A 23,467-nucleotide genomic window follows, 5' to 3' on the forward strand; every position below is an offset into this window, starting at 1 on the left:
CTAACATAGATCTTGCTGCTTCAATGAGAGTTCTGTTTCTTCTTTCTGCAACACCATTATGTTGAGGTGTTCTCACAGCAGAAAAGTTCTGTGAAATACCTTTTCAGCACAAAATTCTTCTAATGTAGCATTTCTGAATTCTGTACCATGATCACTTCTTAGCTGTTTCACCAGTTGCCCATTCAAAAGCTCCATTCTTTTGATAAAATTGATAATTTCATCAGCAGCTTCACTCTTTTGCTTCAAAAAGAATACCCAGGTGTATCTGAAATATTCATCAACAATAACCAGTGTATACTTCTTCCCACTACAGCTGGCCACATTAACAGGACCAAAAAGGTCCATATGAAGTAAATGAAATGGTTTCTCAACAGATGAGATTTGCTTTGATTTGAATGAGGCATGGTGATGTTTTCCCTTTTCACAGCCAGGACACAATCTGTCCTTTACATAAGACATGCTGGGTAGCCTAGACACCAAACTTCTACTGGATAATTTGTAAATATCTTTGAAGTTGAGATGTGAGAGTCTCTTGTGCCATAACCACTTTAGGTTGTCTGCTGCCTTTGAATAGAAACAAGTATCAGTTGTTGTGACTGCTGTGTCCATGTCAATTTGATACATGTTTTCATGACGTTTTGCAGTCAGCAGCGGCTTCCCTGTCTTATAAAAAATAGTGCCAATTTTCCTTCTGAATTGGACTATCTTATTCTTACTTGTCAGTTGGCTTATGCTGAGTAAATTATGTTTGAGCCCAACGACATATGAAACATTTGAGAACGTGACATTCCCATTTGTCAAACTACCAAAACCCTTTGTGTAACCCAATGAATTATCTCCATACGAAACAACTGGACCATCCTTTTCTTGATAGTCCATCAGCAGGGACTTACATCCGGTCATATGTCTCGAACAACCACTATCGAGATACCAGATTTGCTTGTTTTAAATGCCCTGCACAGTAGCTAAGAGATTAGTTCTTTTTGGGAACATATCCAAGGATGGGTTCTGGAAGGGTCATCTTTGATGATCTCTTCCTATCTGCTGGTTTGCTTGAAGAAGCAGCAGCAGATGGGGTTAGGGTAAAAGGACACCGGTTGGCTAAGTGAAACTTGCTGCCACATTTGTAGTATTTTTTCACATTTGGTATCGGTGACTGGTCATACACTGAGTAAATGGGTGCAGTAAGATCGGGTCGACTTTTGGTTACTGCCTCAATTAGCTGGTCAAGCTTGACTATCATAATCTCAGTGATAGACAACTCATCATTCGAGTCCACTTTTGCTTTTCCCTTAAGGGCAGTTTTCTTCTTGGAACCAGTACCATAGTCATGATGTATTGCTTTGCCTTTATCACTTGACGAGCCAGCGTGGGAAGTTACTGGCTTGTCTACTGAAGCTGATGAGCTAGAAGAAGTTTTTTCTGCTGCCTTGAACTTGCCAGTATTACGTTTGACTGGCTTGTCTACAGCTACTGGTTGACCAGTAAGTTTGTCATCAGCTGGCTCAGCACAATTGGAACTCGAACATGAAGGGGAATCAGTTGGTTTAATTTTTCTTAGATTATTTTCAGTGATTTCCTTTTTTAATACGTCTTTCTTTTGGAGTCATGTAGTTGATGCTTGAGGGGTCAGTAGTCTCATCAATTGAGGTACTGGCTTCTCTTGCTCTAACTTCATCCTCCAAAATCTCTTTCATGGCAGGTGGTAAGGACACAGTAGGTCTAACAAACCTATTTGTCAAGACCTTTTTACCCTTAACTATCTTGGCAAAAGTATTTGGCAAGATAGCTTCAGGATCAGTTTCAAGAATTAGGTCCATGAAAGTAACTTCTGTAATAGCAGCAGCAACATAGTCACCAGCAAAGAAAGTTTCAACTTGTGCAGGCAACGGCTCGTTAACTCACTTTGCTGTGCATTGAGCAGATGTACACCACGAAGCGACAACCTTTTTAAGATTATCCAGCTAGTTCTTGACTTCTGCTGCCTTAATGTGAAGAGACCTTAAAGCAAAGTTTTGTTTTTCAAGTTTGGAAATATCATCTTTCAAGATTTTAATTTCATCATTTTGCTTTTAAGTTTCTCATTTAAAGATTTGTTGTCAGTTTCCAAAACTTCTTCACGTTTGCTGCCTCTACATAAGTCAACTCTTAGGTAGTCAAACATTTCGGCTTTTTCATCATCAGTATAAGTTCAAAAATTATCAATCTTATACATCAATTCAGTTTTCCATTAAGGTGAATCTCTTTTCTGATCAGCTTCTCTCATATCAGCCAAAAACTTACTACCACTATCATCCTCATCAGACTCCTTGACCTCCTTGGCCATTAAACACAACTTTTTATCTGGAGCATAACCAGCACCATCATCATCAGTATCACTATCAGAGGAAGACGACGAGCTAGTTTCATCCCAATCATGATGCTCAGTAACTAGAACCTTTTCTGGCTTTTTACCCTTTTTATCAGTCTTAGCACTTTCCTTCATCTGAGCTTTCATAGCTTTGTACTTGTTCTTGTACTTGTCAGCTTTTGAGAAAGAGTTAGCATGTGAAGTTGAAGGTTTCCTGAACATGCATTCAGCAGCAAAATGTTTAACCTTTCCACAATTATAACACTCAGATTTAGGACCCTTGACTGACTTGCTGCTATACCTAGCACTCGGTTTCTTACTCCCTTTGTATGACTTGCTGGTTCTATTATGATTGAACCTTTTAAACTGCCTAGCCAATAAAGCCATACCTTCAGCAAACCCTTCTGCATCACTTTCATCATCACTGCTTTCTTCAGACCCAGTACCACTATCCACATCACTCTCAGTTGTCTCTTCTTCTGCCAACAACTTTTGAACCAGTAAAGCCTTTTGAGCTTTCTTTTTAGCAGCAGCAATAAGAGCAGTATCATCTGTTTTAGAAGATTTTGAAGTGGTGGGGGTAGACCTAAAGTTTTTTTTCAAGTTAAGTTCAAATTTAGCCTCTACCTTCTCATGGTTCCAAAGTGAACTGTAGAGAGAAGACATGTTAAAGTTCTTTAGGGTCTGAGTGGTTCTTAAAGGGTCAGTAACAGATTTCCATTTAGTAGGCAGTGAATCTATGAATTTGTTTACTTGTTCAAATTCAGTATATGTGACATTCAAAGTGATCAGGTCTGCAATTAAGGAGTTAAACCTAATGAAGGTTTGCTTAAGGGTTTCATTCTTGTAGGCAAATAACATTTCATATTCTCTTTTTAAAGCAATCATTCTATTCAGCCTTACTTCTCCCATACCCTCATAGGTAACATCTAGATAGTCCAACATAAGCTTGGCATTTTCTTTTCCCTTAATCAGTTTGAACAGTGGGTTAGGAAAAGTTATAGAAAACAAGGTTCTAATTTTAGGGTCAAGTCCAACACGACGTTTATCCTCAGCATCCCATCTAGAAGGGGTGAGAATAACCTCTCTGCCAGGAACAGCAGGAGTGTCAGCTGTAGCTGGAGCACTACCAATAGTCTCAGTGGGAACAAATGGACCATCTGTGGCAATACCAGGCATGAGTGGGTCAATAGACTCAAGGTGAAGCATGAATCTTGCCTTCCAAGTTTCATACTCATCTTCATCAAATTTGGGTGTTCTATTGGATGAGCCATTTTCAAGGTAAGCTGTATTTGAATATGCAGCCATGAGAGAATTCAGATCCAAGATATTAATTATCAAGACTGAAGCTCTGATACCAGTTGTTGGTCCCTTGATAACAACAGGAGTATTGTAGAGGGGGGTGAATGCAATTTCTTTTAAATAACTTAACAGTTAAACACGATTAGTATTCAAGGATGTAAATAAATAGAGTCACAGGTAAATTTCAACAGTTATTCTCTATTGATTGAATCACAAAGAATCACAACTATCCTTGTCGGAATGATAGTTGGTTGATACAGATTACCTAGATTATAGCTAAGAGGTGAACTAAAAGCTATTACATGTTTTTGACTCTAAATAAATAAACCCACACCACTAGTTGTTACAATAGTAGATACAACAATTTATAGTAGTCCTATTAACCGTGTAGTGGTTCTATTGTCCACTGGTACATAGGATGTCTGTACTTGTGTGGATAACTGCATCAGAGAGCATGCTCTCCTCTTTCCTCTTTGGTAGCTATTTGCAGGAGCACCCCAATTCAGTTTGGCACCACTATTTGTTTAAACAAATAGAATGTTGTGTTCCCTAGGTGTTGACAAAGTATAACCCATGTCTGTACATGTGTTAAACTTCTGCATTCCCACGTGGTCTTGTAAGGTCACTTATCAGCCGCCGACGCGTGTCTTTTTCTGTTCAACTTTGTCTTTGACTTCTGTTGAATAGTACCATTGATGTAGACCACTCGGGAAAACTACTATGCTTATAATGGAGCATAGCTGTCTTGTGTAGAAAGCTGCATTCCAGCTGTGCTGGTTCTTCATTGCTGAGTCACTTGATATTCTAGAATTGCTGAGTACACATCCTGTGCTGATTGAAGAACACTGTCTACCTTGTGCTGGTAGACTGAGTAGCAAACTAAACACTTGACACAGCAATATTTGCTGTCTATACATAAACAAACTTGTGCTGACTGCACATAACATTTTAGTACAAATAAATTACACTTTTGTCATAATTAAATCCTTAATCATTTTGGGGACTCAACAACTATTCATGCAGTCAATGCAGTAAGATGTGTCTAGACTAAGAATAATAAGCAAGTGATTCCCTAAGAATGATAACCAGGTAATTTTCGACACAAAATGATAAGCAAAACCTTTGACATGCAGACACGGTCGAAGTCCAGACCCCCTAATGCATCTAAACAACTAGCAGTTATACACACTAATGCAAGACCTGGTTCGCTAAGACCATCGCTCTGATACCAACTTTAACGACCCATCCTAATCTATCAGGACGAATACATTACATTTGGTTACATCGCGAAGCACTTGACCTCTATATGATACATTTTACAAACATTGCATTCGTTTTTAAAAGACAAACTTTCATTACATCGAAAGTTGACAGACATGCATACCATTTCATAATATATCAAACTATAAATGACTTTATAACAATCTTATTGAACTCAATGACTCGAATGCAACGTCTTTTGAAATATTTCATGAATGACTCCAAGTAATATCTCTAAAATGAGCAAATGCACAGCGAAAGATTTCTTTCATACCTGAGAATAAACATGCTTTAAAGTGTCAACCAAAAGGTCGGTGAGTTCATTAGTTTATCATAAACAGTCATTTCCAATAATATAATAGACCACAAGATAATTATATTTCGAAAACAATCTGTGCAGGTCTACTCACTGCTGTAAAAAATCATTCATATGAAGAACACCGGAACCTTTCAAAATAAACTCACCAACGGTAGATAATGCGTCATGCAATGCAAAAATTTCTCACCTTGGTTGTTAATACAATACTATTTCACCAACGGTAGCTAATACATCGTGCAATGCAAAAATTTCTCACCGAGTGAAATACAACAAAGCAAAAACGAAGTAATAACAACATGTAAAAAAAAATTGTTTCTGGTTTTGCAAACGAAGTACAATCAATCTGTATTGATTCTTGAATTAAATAAAGTAAAATAAAGTTTTAAAATCAAACTGCAGTTAAAAAAAATACGTTGAACACTTGAAACTTGATCACGAATTCTAAACTGTTTTGGATAAAAAATATAACTTGAAACAGGTTGCAATTCGACCCTAGAAACTTTCTGGATTGTAATTTTTAACTTAAAACATATCACAATTTTTGAATTTTACCAAGAACATAATATTTGACTTTTTAAAATAGAACTTTGACCTTAAAATTAAAATTCGATATAAATAATTGGAGGTTGAGATTTTACAAAAAGTTTTATTGGATGATTTCTAACAAGACTGCTTTTATGGATTTTTAAATAGAATTCGAATTTTAGCTTTTGTCAATTACAGTTCAAGAGTATGAACTCGAAAATCAAATTTGGATTTTAAGACTGTTTTAAGTTATATTTTCAACATAAACTAAGTTTTAAATCAATCATGTAAACTTTTTGAATCATCAATTTAATCTGAAACACAAAAACGAACTCGAATTTCTTGATGAACACTTCATTTGACTTTTGAAATAAAAACTTTGACTTCAAAATTAATCATCAGTTTGAGAAATTGAATTGTGAAACTTTACAGATAGTTTAAGTAAAAGATTTCAAACAAGACTGCATTATTACATTTTGAAATAAATTTTAAATTCGAGATTTTTAAAAAATGAACACAAGAACAGAGCAATACTTGTTCTTCTTCTTAAATTTTGATTAATTCGACAATTAAAGGCTGGTAAAATGGATAATTGATAATGAGGATGTAATATTGATTGAATGTGACAATATCTCTGAGTAGTTCCATTGTTTTATAGCAATTTGAATCGACTGTAATTTAGTTGAAAACAGAGACGAGAATAATTAAAAAGAATAAAGGTTGAAATTGATTTCTAATAGAATTTGGATTAGTCTTGTGATTAGATTGTGATTTGTACGAGCAATTGAACATAAAGGAAATTATCTACAGTTTCGAAAACGATTTGAAATGGATTACGGATTTTTCTGTATTTAAAAATATATATACGGTATTATATATATATATATATATATATATATATATATATATATATATATATATATATATATATATATATATATATATATATATCACTTATATTTTTATAAATGTATATGAATTTACATATATATCTGTATTTGTATAGTTGTATATCAAATATATATATATATATATATATATATATATATATATATATATATATATATATATATATATATATATATATATATATATATATATATATATATATATATGTATATTAAATATTTAAAGAAGCATAATAATATTAATTATACAAATATTAATAATAATAATACTAATAGAAATAATAATGGTAATAATATCAATAATATTAATAATAGAGATAAATTGTATTATTTTCTAATAACTATAGTGATTATAATGATAATAGTTTATAATAATAATTCTTAATATTAATATCTAATAATAATACTGAAAATAATAATACTAATATTAATATTAATAGTAATAATAAAAGTACTAAAAATATTATTATAATAACTATATTTTAACTTATAATTACATTTAATAAATTAATATGTAATATTTAATAATTATAATATATATAATAACATATATTTAATATTTAATATTTATACATTTTAATATATTACAGTAAACATATAATCATCAATTATGTATTGCAATCATATATATAATCAACTTTTATATATAATATTGTTTTAAATATTAAGTTTTGTTACTTAGATAAATATATTAATTATTTATTTTGAAACAAATAATTTAAGGTATAATTTAATCGTTGACAAATCATATTCGAAATCATTTATAGTCAATATACTCTACATATTCAAATAACAAGTTTTAGTTATTTTAAGTTATCTTATAATAGTTCAGTAACAAATTTTGGAGCTCGAGTGAAACTCCATATCGGAATCTGAGGAACTTGAACTAGTGGCGAGTTCCATTTCGTATAATTGAACAAAAGATTTTTCGATATGAAATGATTTCCGGCTATCGGATGGTATTCTAATTATATAGAATATCTATATATAGAATAAAAGACTTCGTAGATTACCGAGGAATTTACGAAATATGTCACGCAAAGTTTACAGTAACAGATACGCTAAGATATGAATTTTGTCTATACACTATTCATGCAATCAATGCAGTAAGATGTGTCTAGACTAAGAATGATAAGCAGGTAATTTCCTAAGGATGATAAGCAGATAATTTTCGACAAGAAATGGTAAGCAAAACTTTTGACATGTAGACACGGTCGAAGTCCAGACCCACTAATGCATCTAAACAACTATCAGTTAGACACACTAATGCAAGACCTCGTTCGCTAAGACCACCGCTCTGATACCACATGAAGTGACCCGTCCTAATCCATAAGGACAAATACAATAACATATGATTTCATTGCGAGGTATTTGACCTCTATATGATACATTTTACAAACATTGCATTCGTTTTAAAAGACAAACTTTCATTACAATGAAAGTTGTCAGGCATGCATACCATTTCATTATATCCACTATAAATGACCTATTCTGTCATTTACTTAATAATAATCTTTATTGAACTCAATAACTTGAATGCAAAGTCTTTTGAAATATGTCATGAATGACTCCAAGTAATATCTTTAAAATGAGCAAATGCACAGCGGAAGATTTCTTTAATACCTGAGAATAAACATGCTTTCAAGTGTCAACCAAAAGGTTGGTGAGTTCATTAGTTAATCGTAATCAATCATTTCCATAAATTTAATAGACTACAAGATTTCATTTATTCAACAATCATACACTCGTAAGTGTTAAAAATTCATTCATATGGATTGAACACCTGGTAACCGACATTAACAAAATGCATCTAGAATATCTCAAACATATAAACATCGAAGTACTAAAGCAGTTCAAATTCTCTGACTGGGGCGTGTCAAAGCCCATAGATCTATCTTTAGGATTCGCTTCAATTGGTGGCAATTATAATAAACACCAATTCTTAGGCTACCAAGTTCAACAAGGGCGATATCCGGTATAACAATTCAACCATAGAATATAGTTTCGATTACTTGTGTCTATTTTGTCAAACATTTATAAAAACGGCGCATGTATTCTCAGTCCCAAAAATATATATTCCAAAAGCATTTAAAAAGGGAGCAAATGAAACTCACAATACGATATTTTGTAGTAAAAATATGCATACGACGATACTGAACAATGCAGGGTTGGCCTCGAATTCACGAACCTATATCATTTATATATATACATTAACATATATAATTGTAATCGAACAAATTTATATATTTTTAGTGATATAAATGTTGTTTAAGGTTGACGATGAAGATGATGGTATTCTTCAGCCGATCATTATAACAAGGAAAGTAGTCAAAAATAGCAAAACAAAAGGGTCTGTGTTAATTGGTGTACGTCGAACCCGAAACATAAACATAATTATTCGATGGTATTGAGTAGGCTGGTTTCATGGTGGTTTGTTGTGATGGTTTGAAGTGGTGATCGGTGGTGGCGGTTGTATTGGTCGTCGGACGGAAAAACAGGAAATCATAGAGAAGGAAAGGTGGTGGCTATATCTCTCTCACACATCAATGTACATATAGAGAGATAGCAGTATATTATGTAATAATATAATAATAATAAATAATATAATAATAAATCTTAAATCAAAGAAGCACAGTATAGCAGCCGCTTGAATTGGATTATCCTACCGACAGTTTCCACGGACTGTGTATCGTACGAAATCAGTGACGGATAAAAGTGTTCAGAAAAATCCCATATTTTTAAATTAACTAAATTTATTTATTTTGGTCTTTATGGTATAAAATTCATTCATTAATTTAATAAATAAAAATTACATCAACTGTCCCTCTCATTTATGGGTAAAATATAAAAAGTGTTAAAATTAAATAATTAGATCCTAAATATACTTTTAATAAGCCTATAACTTATATAACTCATTTTCGGATCACCTTTTATTTTAAAATCATATAAGTTCATTTTTAACTTGATTAAAAACCATCAAGATGATAAACGAGTGCTACGAGCGTTTATTAAATACATTCTAAATTATATATATTCAATGTACTTTTCATATATAGATATATTTATAGTAATGTCATGTATTATTTTATTTACACAAATAAACTAACTCATATAAGTTTCTATTTCAAATATATATATATATATATATATATATATATATATATATATATATATATATATATATATATATATATATATATATATATATATATAAGTTTCTATTTCAAATTAATATATATATATATATATATATATATATATATATATATATATATATATATATATATATATATACAGATAGTGGTTCGTGAATAGTCGGAAATAGTCGAAGGTCAAATAGATATATGAAGCAGTTCAAAATTTTTGTGATTTAGTTTAACATACTTTGCTTATCGTGTTAAAACCATATAAAGATTAAGTTTAAATTTGGTCAGAATTTACCGGGTCGTCACATTACGGTCACTATGAATTCCTTGTTATGCCGTTCGGATTGACAAATGCACATGCTGTGTTCATGGACCTCATGAACCGTGTGTGTAGACCCTATCTGGACAAATTTGTTATTGTTTTCATCGACGACATCCTTATTTATTCCAAGAGTGATGAAGAGCACGAAGAACATTTGAAGTTGGTGCTTGATTTGTTGAGGAAAGAAGAATTGTACGTTAAGTTCTCTAAGTGTGCTTTCTGGTTAAGGGAAGTTCAATTCCTTGGACATATTATTAGTAAACAGGGAATACAAGTTGATCCTGCCAAGATTGAGGCAATTGAGAAGTGGGAAATTCCGAAGACTCCTACTCAGGTTCATCAGTTTCTAGGGTTAGCAGGTTACTATAGAAGGTTCATTCAAGATTTCTCTCGTATAGCGAAACCTCTGACTGCTTTAACGCACAAGGGGAAAAAGTATGAGTGGGAGGATGAACAAGAGACTTCTTTTCAAACTCTGAAGAATAAGTTGACTACCGCTCCGATATTGTCACTACCAGAGGGTAATGATGATTTTGTTGTTTATTGTAATGCTTCGCGCCAGGGCTTTGGCTGTGTTTTGATGCAGCGAAAGAAAGTCATTGCTTACGCGTCACGTCAGTTGAAGATTCACGAACAGAATTATACAACCCATGATTTAGAGTTGGGAGCTATTGTGTTTGCGCTCAAGATTTGGAGACATTATCTTTATGGGGTCAAAAGTATAGTGTATACTGATCACAAAAGTCTTCAACATATCCTTGATCAAAAACAGCTGAATATGAGGCAACGAAGATGGGTTGAGATGTTGAACGATTATGATTGCGAACTCCTGTATCATCTGGGGAAGGCCAATGTTGTGTTCGATGCGTTGAGTCAAAAAGAGAGGGTTGAACCTCGCAGATTTAAAGCCTTGAATATGATGATTCGAACAAACCTCGCTAGGCAGATTCTTGAGGCACAACAAGAAGCCTTGAAGGAGGAGAATTTTGTGAACGAGAAAGTCAGAGGCATGGCTAAGAATTTTGAGGTACGAGCAGATGGTACTAGATATTTTGCGGGACATCTTTGGGTTCTGAAGTTTGGTGATCTGCGACAACTTGTTTAGATGAGGCTCATAAGTCTAGGTACTCTATTCATCCTGGTTCAGGAAAGATGTATCATGATCTTAAGGAGCTGTATTGGTGGCCTAATTTGAAGGCTGATGTGGCTGCTTATGTGGCTAAGTGTTTGACCTGTGCTAAGGTTAAAGTCGAACATCAAAAACTGTCTGGACTGTTGTTGCAACCTGAGATTCCCGAGTGGAAGTGGGAAGGTATTACAATGGATTTTATTACAAAGTTACTGAGAGTTGCGGGTGGCTATGATACCATTTGGGTGATTGTAGATCGACTCACTAAGTTAGCTCACTTTTTGCCGATTAAGGAAACAAATTCGATGGAGAAGATTACTCGTTTGTATTTGAAGGAGATTGTTTCTAGATATGGTGTTCCTGTATCTATTATTTGAGACCGAGACAGACGATTTATATCGAGGTTTTGGCGATCCTTGCAGGAAGCTTTGGGAACTAAGTTAGATATGAGCACCGCTTATCACCCTCAGACGGATGGTCAGAGTGAAAGGACCATTCAAACGTTAGAAGACATGTTGCGAGCGTGTGTTATTGATTTTAGTAATGGGTGGGATAGATATTTTCTGCTAGCTGAATTTTCTTATAATAACAGCTATCACGCAAGTATTAAAGCTGCACCGTTTGAAGCTCTGTATGGCAGAAAGTGTAGGTCTCCCGTCTGCTGGAATGAGGTTGGGGATGCTCAACTCACAGGTCCAGAAATTATTCATGAGACTACCGAGAAGATCATATAGATTAAGGAAAGATTGAGAACCGCCAGAAGTAGGCAAAAGAGCTATGCCAATAAGAGAATGAACGATATTGAATTTCAGATCGGTGACCGTGTTATGTTGAAGGTATCACCTTGGAAGGGCGTGATACGTTTTGGTAAAAGGGGAAAGTTGAATCCTCGTTTTATTGGACCATTTGAGATTATCGAGAGAGTTAGAACCGTGGGTTATCGTTTGAAATTGCCACAAGAACTCAGTGCTGCTCATGACGTTTTTCATGTATTGAAATTAAAGAAGTGTTTGGCCGAGGCAGATGAAACTATTCCTCTGGAGGAACTTCATGTTGATAAGCAACTTTTTAATGACCCGTCCTAATCCATCAGGACGAATACATTACATTTGGTTACATCGCGACGTACTTGACCTCTATATGATACATTTTACAAACATTGCATTCGTTTTTAAAAGACAAACTTTCATTACATCGAAAGTTGACAGGCATGCATATCATTTCATAATATATCAAACTATAAATGACTTAATAACAATCTTTTTGAACTCAATGACTCGAATGCAACGTCTTTTGAAATATGTCATGAATGACTCCAAGTAATATCTCTAAAATGAGAAAATGCACAACGGAAGATTTCTTTCATACCTGAGAATAAACATGCTTTAAAGTGTCAACCAAAAGGTTGGTGAGTTCATTAGTTTATCATAAACAATCATTTCCAATAATATAATAGACCACAAGATTCTTACATTTCGAAAACAATCTGTGCAGGTCTACTCACTGCTGTAAAAAAACATTCATATGAAGAACACCGGAACCTTACAAAACAAACTCACCAACGGTAGTTAATGCGTCGTGCAATGCAATAATTTCTCACCGTGGTAGTTAATACAATACTATTTCACCAACGGTAGCTAATGCATCGTGCAATGCAAAAATTTCTCACCGAGAAAAATACAACAACGGTAGCTAATGCATCGTGCAATGAAAAAATTTCTCACCATAAATAATCTCAACAACGGTAGCTAATGCATCGCGCAATGCAAAAATTTCTCACCGTAAACAATCTTACAACGGTAGCTAATGCATCGTGCAATGCAAAAATTTCTCACCGAGGGTAGCTAAAACGGTAGCTAATGCGTCGTGCAATGCAAAAATTTCTCACCGATAGTAACTACTAAATCGAACCATTTCGGTAGCTAATGTGTCGTGCAATGCAAAAATTTCTCACCGATGGTCGATAATACAATCTTTATAGAAATCGAACCTCCGTATCTAAATAATTCTATCATAGAATGCAGTTTTTAGTACTTGTGTCTATTTCGTCAAACATTTATAAAAACAGTTCATGTATTCTCAGTTCAAAAATATATCTCAAAAGCATATAGTAAAACAGTTATAAAAACAGCACATGCATTCTCAGTCCCAAAAATGTAAAGAGTAAAAGGGAATCAAATGAACTCACAATACAATATTTTGTAGTAAAAATTTTCATACGACGATACTGAACAATGCAGGGTTGGTCTTGGATTCACGAACCCTTAAAAGCTCCTTTTAAAAAGAAATGCCCCTAACTAGGCTCGAACCCAAGACCAATCGAATACCCGCAAACACACTTAACCACTCGTCTGATCTTGTCTTTCTGATTAAAACCACAATCCATTGAATATAATCCGTTTCCAAAACTCATCACTTTCTTTATTGAAATTAAAGTCGACCAAAGCAAAAACGAAGTAATAACAACATGTAAAAAAAAATTGTTTCTGGTTTTGCAAACGAAGTACAATCAATCTATATTGATTCTTGAATTAAATAAAGCAAAATAAAGTTTTAAAATCAAACTGCAGTTAAAAAAAATACGTTGAACACTTGAAACTTGATCACGAATTCTAAACTGTTTTGGATAAAAATTATAACTTGAAACAGGTTGCAATTCGACCCTAGAAACTTTCAAGATTGTAATTTTTAACTTAAAACATATCATAATTTTTGAATTTTACCAAGAACATAATATTTGACTTTTTAAAACAGAACTTTGACCTTAAAATTAAAATTCGATATAAAGAATTGGAGGTTGAGATTTTTCTGAAACTTTTATTGGATGATTTCTAACAAGACTGCTTTTGTGGATTTTTAAATAGAATTCAAATTTGAGCTTTTGTCAATTACAGTTCAAGAGTATGAACTCAAAAATCAAATTTGGATTTTAAGACTGTTTTAAGTTATATTTTCAACATAAACTAAGTTCTAAATCAATCATGTAAACTTTTTGAATCATCAATTTAATCTGAAACACAAAAACGAACTCGAATTTCTTGATGAACACTTCATTTGACTTTTGAAATAAAAACTTTGACTTCAAAATTAATCATCAATTTGAGAAAATGAATCGTGAAACTTTGCAGATAGTTTAAGTAAAAGATTTCAAACAAGATTGCATTATTACATTTTGAAATAAATTTTGAATTCGAGCTTTTCAAAAAATGAACACAAGAACAGAGCAGTATCTGTTCTTCTTCTTAAATTTTGATTAATTCGACAATTAAAGGCTGGTAAAATGGATAATTGATAATGAGGATGTAATATTGATTGAATGTGACAATATCTCTGATTAGTTCCATTGTTTTATAGCAATTTGAGTCGACTGTAATTTAGTTGAAAACAGAAACGAGAATAATTAAAAAGAATAAAGGTTGAAATTGATTTCTAACAGAATTTGGATTATTCTTGTGATTATATTGTGATTTGTACGAACAATTAAACATAAAGGCAATTATCTACAGTTCTAAAAATGATTTGAAATAGATTACGGATTTTTTTATATTTAAAAATATATATACGGTATTTATTTATTTATATATATATATATATATATATCACTTATACTTTTATATATATATATATATATATATATATATATATATATATGAATTTACATATATATCTGTATTTGTATAGTTGTATATCAAATATATATATATATATATATATATATATATATATATATATATATATATATATATATATATATATATATATATATATATATATATATATATTTGTATATTAAATATTTAAAGAAGCATAATAATATTAATTATACAAATATTAATAATAATAATACTAATAGAAATAATGATGGTAATAATATCAATAATATTAATAATAGAGATAAATTATATTATTTTCTAATAACTATAGTGATTATAATGATAATAGTTTATAAAAATAATTCTTAATTTTAATATCTAATAATAATGCTAAAAATAATACTAATATTAATATTAATAGTAATAATAAAAGTACTAAAAATATTATTGTAATAACTATATTTTAACTTATAATTACATTTAATAAATTAATATGTAATATTTAATAATTATAATATATACAATAACATATATTTAATATTTAATATTTATACATTTTAATATATTACAGTAAACATATAATCATCGATTATGTATTGCAATCATATATATATATATATATATATATATATATATATATATATATATATATATATATATATATATATATATATATATATATATATATATATATATATATATATATATATATATATATATTCAACTATTATATATAATATTGTTTTAAATATTAAGTTTTGTTACTTAGATAAATATATTAATTATTTATTTTTAAACAAATAATTTAAGGTATAATTTAATCGTTGACAAATCATATTCGAAATCATTTATAGTCAATATACTCTACATATTCAAATAACAAGTTTTGGTTATTTTAAGTTATCTTATAATAGTTCAATAACATATTTAATTTATTATATATATAACTATTTACATATATAATTATTTATATATACATTAAAGGTTCGTGAATCGTGGAGAACAGTCATAGGGTAATTGCATAAATGGAAACACTTCAAAATTTTGAGATTCAACATTACAGACTTTGCTTATCGTGTCGGAACCATATAAAGATTAAGTTTAAATTTGGTCAGAAATTTTTGGGTCGTCACAAACTTCATTTTATTGAGGAACCTTTGAAATTATGGATCGAGAGGTTAAGACTCTCAAGCAGAGTAGAATTTCTATTGTCCGAGTTAGATGGAACGCCAGATGCGGTCCCGAGTTCACTTGGGAGCGTGAAGATCAGATGAAGCAGAAGTACCCGCATTTGTTCCCGGATGCTGAGTCAACCCCTACACCTGCTTAAATTTTGGGACGAAATTTCCGTAACGGGAAGGTACTGTCACGACCCTACTTTTTTCGTTATCTTTTACCATTTATTATTTAATGTCTGTTAATTTTTATTCATGCCACGTCATTTCTATGACCTATATTATTATTTTAGTAATAATATATTAATTATTATGTGTTAAATGAATATTTGTATTCATATTTTAAATCGTACGTTTATACGAATCGTGGATTTCTATCCAGCGAATCTTTTCAGTTTTCAAAACAACGGTCAAGCTTTTGGATTCTTAAATCCTAATTATTTTAAATATGATATTTTAATGTCATATGTTTATATATATTGTATATATATATATTTTTCTTCGCGTATTTGTTATCTCTCCGATTATTTAATCGCGTAGTCGTGTTTTCGCGTTTCGGGTTTCGTTCAAGCGTTCGGGCCACAAGGAATTTAGCATTTAAAAAATTGGGCTAAGTGGGACCCACCCAACTCACCCATTCGGCCAAACCAAGGGGAGGGGAGTACCCCCTTTTGTTTTCCATTTTTCACTTCATTTTCATTTCATCATTTTAACACTACTAAAAACCTAATTCTATTTTTGCTATCTTTCTTCCCCTCCCTCCCATTTTTACGTCACCACCACCACTTCTAGTCATCATCATCTTCATCAAATATTGCTTGGATCATCAAATCAATTACATAATCGGAGTCCTCTCAAAATTCTCTACGCAACCATATCTCTTGATTCTCAATTAGGGTATAAACCCTAACCCTAGCTTTTTGATTTTACTTATATTTTACTAATTTTATATGTTATATTGATAGTATGATGATTATATGTTATTGTATTATTGATAGTATGCGTAGAAATGCTCGTTAATTCATGTTTTCGGTTTGATTGTTTTGGGACAACAGTTTGTTTGATCTTTTCTGTAAACATAACTGATATAAAAGTTAAATTAAAGTGTCTAGATGTGTTCTTATCATCAAGACATTGAATTTAGACTCCGGATTCATATTATTTCGATTCCCGGAGCTCTAGATATGATTAAAATGGTGTTTAATTGAAATTAAAATATAAAAATGAATTGGTACAGGTATGCTCCGACTTTGTGACCACTTTTGGAGTCTTTAGGGTGTACTAGTGTGTTAGGATTGATAATTGGATGAACTTTCATGTTCGGGTCATCAAAATCCGAGCCACGGATCACCCGTTATGACTAAAACATGTTTTTACACGGATTAAAGCTCCAAGTTAATTAATGGCTGTAGGTCACAACTTGGTGGCTGTTATTGGAATGTTTTTGAGCACACTAATGTGTCAGGTGGGTTGGTTAGGTGAAGATATATATAAGACTCGCCGAAAACTGATTCCCGGGGCTCAAGTTATGACCTGATGAACTTTTAATTAAAACTTATGGTTATAAAATAAGACTTATGATATAAATAATGATTTTAATTATTAATAAATTACTTATGATATAAAAAGTAATTATTTTAATTTAAGACTTATGATATACAAATTTATTATATCATTTACATTTATTAATTACATTTTGATTAAATAAACATTTAATTAAACTTATGATTAATAATACTTTTATTATTAATGAAAAATACTTATGATAGGTATTAAACTTATGTTATGAGATTATTATAATAAGACTTATAATAAGGATTAATTAACTATTTAATTATTATAAGGCTTAGTTATTATTTAATAATAATTTAATTGTTAGATTCTTATGATTTAATAATTTTAATTAAAACTTATGATATGATTAATAATTCATTATTAATTAATGATACTTATGATATGATTAAAAATTTATTATTAATTAATAATACTTATGTTATGAATAATATTTAATTAATTAATTAAATACTTATGTTATATTAATTATATCATTTAAACTTATGTTAACTTTAATAATTCATTTTAATTTAATTAAACTTATGTTATGACATAATTATACATATATGACTTTAAATAACATTATAACTTATATTATTAATATAACTTATACTTTAAAATTTAATGTTGACTATGCTTGACCAAGGTTGACTTTTGAGTTGACTTTCGGTTGACTTTGACTTTCAGTTGACTTTTGTTGACTTTCTAATTAAGAAAACTTTCCTAACTTATAAACTTTCGAAAAATAGCAACTTTCTAAATATGGAAACTTTCCTAAAATAGAAACTTTCCTAAAATAGAAACTTTCTAAAAATAGAAACTTTTCAAAAATAGAAACTTTCCAAAAATGGAAACCTGCTAAAAATAGAAACTTTCTAAAAATAGAAAGTACGTGTCCTTACGCTGTTCTGATCAAACTGATGCATGTTGAGTGTTGTTCTATGTCTACTTGCAACAAGTACTATAGCTATCATACTAAGACTTGACCTAAGTTAGTTATTTATATCGATCTGCTTTGTTTATAGGTCGGCGTTGTGATCATTCTTGATCACTTACTTCATTCACTGTTTGCATTTTTGTGTGGTTACTTCTTTTGCTTAAAGGTGAGTTATAGTCCCGTTTTTACATACTTTTCAAAGTATATTTTTGGGATGTGATTACATGCATTTTATTTTACTTTTAGACACAAGTGGCAATTAAATTAAAATTATTCATTATGAGTTGAACAAAAATATTCTCTTGTCTGGTAACTGTAATCACTGGTTTCTGCTGGTGAACGCCAATCCTACAGATAGATCTATCGGGTTTGACAGCCCCATTTCGAGCTAGTCGCGCTAGCAATTTATAATCAGAATGTTTAGTACTTCGTATTTAGTTGAAGATACACTTGTTCAGTGTATATTATTTAGTGTGTTTGGCAAGGGTAAATAAAGGGTTAAGTGGTTACCAGGTGGCTCATTGATAATGAAATAATGTTTTATGTTTTCTAACATTTTAAATCTTGTGGTCTAAAGCTTATACGTTTATTTAAACATATAAGTCACTCAACATTTTTGTTGACAGTTTACTCGCATGTTTTCACAGGTACTTGAGTTTGTTTGATGCTTCCGCTATGTTAGAAGAGTCTGCCTACATTTAGGCAGATTTTGTTAAACATTTATGAAACTTTGAACTTGCATTCTATTTTTGAATCATTTAAACTTGTGAGTTTTGTTGACAATATTTTAATGTCAACTTTGATTATTAATATGTTGGGATGTTCAAACTACATATTTTGGTATGTTTCCTTTTTGGAAAACTTTTGAAATAAAAAGAATGCAACGTTGTTTATTAAATTCATTTAAGTTCGATCAAGCTGTGGGACCAAGTGACGGAGCCATTAAGTGTATTGACGGGGCCATCACAGTGTAATCCGTTAAGTGTATTGGTTCTTTTGAAGTCTTAGAGCGTGTTGGACCCGTTGCTTACCGTTTGGATCTTCCGACTCAGTTGAGTGTAGTTCATCCCACTTTCCACGTGTCGAATCTGAAGAAATGTCTTGCTGAACCAGAACTTGTCATACCTCTTGAAGAACTTACGATTGATGACAAACTCCACTTCGTGGAAGAACCTGTTGAAATTATGGACCGTGAGGTTAAAACCTTGAAACATAACAAGATTCCAATTGTCCGAGTCTGTTGGAATGCTAATCGAGGACCCGAGTTTACTTGGGAATGAGAGGATCAGATGATGCAGAAGTATCCTCACCTCTTCACAACTCTATCGTCTACCCCAGCTTAAAATTTCGGGACGAAATTTTCATTAACAGGTGAGTAATGTAACGACCCAACTTTTTTGACTTACTTTTGTGCTTGTTACTTTCTGCGAAACTGCGTATTTATGCGTACTGTGTTGGTTTATAATCTGGGATCTCATTTCATGATTTATTTACTTTCGTTAATACCATACAACGTGCCATTAAGTACTTAGTTACTTAACTTGATCCTCGAATGCTTTTATGACCGTTAGTGTCACTTGACGTTTAGAACGAGCTATATGTTTTGGTACACGTTTAACTTTTTTCGTAATTGGAATATTACGACTACGTAATACTAATTGTTATTTCCTAATAACAATTACTTGGGTTTTTGGTTGCTTAATTACGTTTAGTAATTTACTTATGCTCACTAGTTAGTCTTGTTGGACTTTCTACCTTGTTGGACTTTAGCCCACCCTACTCTAGCTAATGGACCATTTAATTAGCCCAATTTTAATAAGTTTATGACCCATATAAATGTAAGACAAAAACCCACTAAGTTAAGCCAACATACTAGCATTTTTGTTAACCATTATCACAAATGTTGCATGGGATCCTAACAATAAGCACCACCTTTAGACCACCACTAACCAAAAAGAAAAAAGGTGTCCCCCTTGTCCCCTCTAAACCACACGGCCACCACTACCATTATCCACTATAAATACCAAGCTATTTCCTTCCATTTCACACTTGATCTCATTCACATTTTCACACACTTACTCTCTAATTTTCTCTATAGTATTTCTCACTCTAAAAAGTGTAAGTTTCAAATTTTCTTCTTCTTCTTCTTCTTCTTCTTCTTCTTCTTCTTCTTCTTCTTCTTCTTCTTCTTCTTCTTCTTCTTCTTCTTCTTTTCTTCTTATTTTCGACATCATCATCATCACTAAAGAATCAAGCTTTTTAGCTTTTTGATCTTGTTATATATTGAAGATTCAAACTTTGATTTGAATCCTTCAAGAACATAAAAGATTTAAGCTTTCTAGCTTTGAATCTTTATTATTTTGATGGATCTAAGATCTATAGCTTAAGATCACTTTATTTTTGTTAAAAGATCAAAACTTGTGTTTATGATCTTCATGTAACTTGTAGATCTAGCCTTTTGCTTTAAGGATCTTCAAGAACATTAAAGATCCAAGCTTTCTAGCTTAGGGTTTCATTATTTTGTTAAAGATCTTAGCTTTTTAGCTTATGGTCTCATTACTTTTACTAGATCTTAGCTTTCTAGCTTATGGTCTCATTAATCTTGTAAAGATCCAAGCTTTCTAGCTTAGGGTTTCTTAATACTTGAGATCTAAGTTATTATTTTAGATCTCACTTACTTGAAACCTTTTTATGATTTTTATGGTGATAAAAATCAAGTCTTCATCATCTCATATGATGAAGATGCATAAACTTGTGTCAAAAGGACAAAGGTTGAAGCTTTATTGTGTTTATGCAATAAAGAGACAACCTTGATGTTCAAAACTTGTAGAATGTTAGCTTTTACTCTTAGTTGTGTGTTGATGGTTGAAACTTGGTCAAAGTGATGCTAAAACATCAAAGAGTTGTACACTTGAAGCTTACACGTATCAAGGATGAGAACCGTGATGAGCATCAAGCACCAAGAAATCCACCGGAGCACTTGTTTGCTGTTTTTTAGGGTCCGATCAGACTCCTAGGACTTCTGGAAAATTTATTTTCAGATAGTTCGTTTCGAGTAGATGACTTTTCTTTTAGGATTCGCCTAAATCCAATATATGGTTTAGGATTTATGGCCTTCCGAAAATCACTACGCCCTTGTAACGACGTGCTGAAAAATTTTAACCTACTCTCTTGAACTGTTTCCACGGTCAAACGACATCGAGTTAGGATCTGAAAATTGGATAGCGGTTAGAGGACTCGCATACGGAGCCTTGGCCACTGACCACACATCTTTTCGTTTTGTATAGAGGTCGTAGCAGCTGTCCGAAGTCAGCCTTTTGTTTCGATCTCTATTCTTGTTGAAAACTTACTTTATCTTTTAAGAATGATGATGATACTTAAGACTTAATTTATTCACTTTTAAACTTTTGGGTACAATATAGTGACTTAGTGACTTTTGACTTAGGTTGACGACCTTTCGGACCGACTTACTACATGCATACTTTTCATATCAACTTTTACTGCTTATTCACTGTGAGTTATAGCTTCCCTTTTTACTTTACTATTTTTGGGACTGAGAATACATGCGCTTTTTATGTTTTACATAATAGACACGAGTACCTTAACTTTATATATGTATGGGTGACATAACGGCACAAAGATTCCCCTTAGCTCGGTAATGTTTAGTCATTGGTTTAAGAACTGGTGAACGCTAATCTTAGATATGGATCCATAGGGTTTGACATCTCCACTCGGGCTAGTCGTGTTAGCATTCAATGGGTGTTTAATACTTCGTAAACAGACGCACTCTCCCAGAGTACTTTTAGGGGGTAATATTACGTTAAGTTAGTTACCGGGTGCCCACGGATAAGCATATACTTTTCATACTGTTTTGAATACGAAATCTCGTGGTCTACATTACATTACTGATTACAAACAAACTATAGCTCACTAACATTCGTGTTGACCTTTTAAGCGTGTATTTCTCAGGTGCTTAGACGTTGTTGCTTTCACTGTTAGACTTGCTATCTTGGTGTTATAGACTTGCTGTTACAGACTCGATGTGTTAGACTTCCGCTGCATTACTTAGAGATGTCTCAATCATGGAACTTTTATTTTGCATTCACAACTTATGTTATTTTGAATAATGGCTTTGTAACGACCTTTGTGTCACGTTATCTTTTGTAAAATGTTATCTTTTCATGAATGCAAAACTTGTTTTAAAACAGCATGTAGTATTATACCGTGTAATGGACCTGTTGTTGCCGATTCGTACATGATGGTTTTGTACGGGACGTCACAATCTTCATCAAATGCAGCGAACAAGTCAGAATCAGGGATCCAGTACGTCCAGCAATCCACGCATCCAAGGAAATTCCCAAGCTCAGTTGCTTGAAATCATCGCTGCTCAGCAACAGATTATTGCGCAACATTGTGGAAACAGGTCCAGTTTGACGTCTGGTTGTCAAACCCCGTCCTTATCCCCCTGGATGAAGTCGCCAACATTTAGTCCCATTGCGAGGTGTTGACTTAAATATGCCATGAACGACTCCAAGTAATATCTCTAAAATGAGCAATGCACAGCGGAAGGTTTCTTTCATACCTGAGAATAAACATGCTTAAAAGTGTCAACCAAAAGGTTGGTGAGTTCATAGGTTTATCATAATAATCATTTCAATATATTAATAGACCACAAGATTTCCGTTTATAAATATATGTACACTCGCAAGTGTATAAAAGTATTCTATAAGTTGTAGGCACCCGGTAACAAGCCTTAACGTTCATGTTTTACCCTCTGAAGTACACCAGATCAGGTGTGTTTAAAATAACCTCGAAGTAATAAAGCATCCCATAGTCAAGATGGGGTTTGTCAGGCCCAATAGATCTATCTTTAGGATTCGCGCATACCGTACATAGACAAGTAGTTTAATGTTACCAAGATAAAAGTATATTTCTGGTTTAAACCCA

This window comes from Rutidosis leptorrhynchoides, chromosome 3 (genome assembly GCF_046630445.1).
Source record: "Rutidosis leptorrhynchoides isolate AG116_Rl617_1_P2 chromosome 3, CSIRO_AGI_Rlap_v1, whole genome shotgun sequence".
NCBI classification, from domain to species: domain Eukaryota; kingdom Viridiplantae; phylum Streptophyta; class Magnoliopsida; order Asterales; family Asteraceae; genus Rutidosis; species Rutidosis leptorrhynchoides.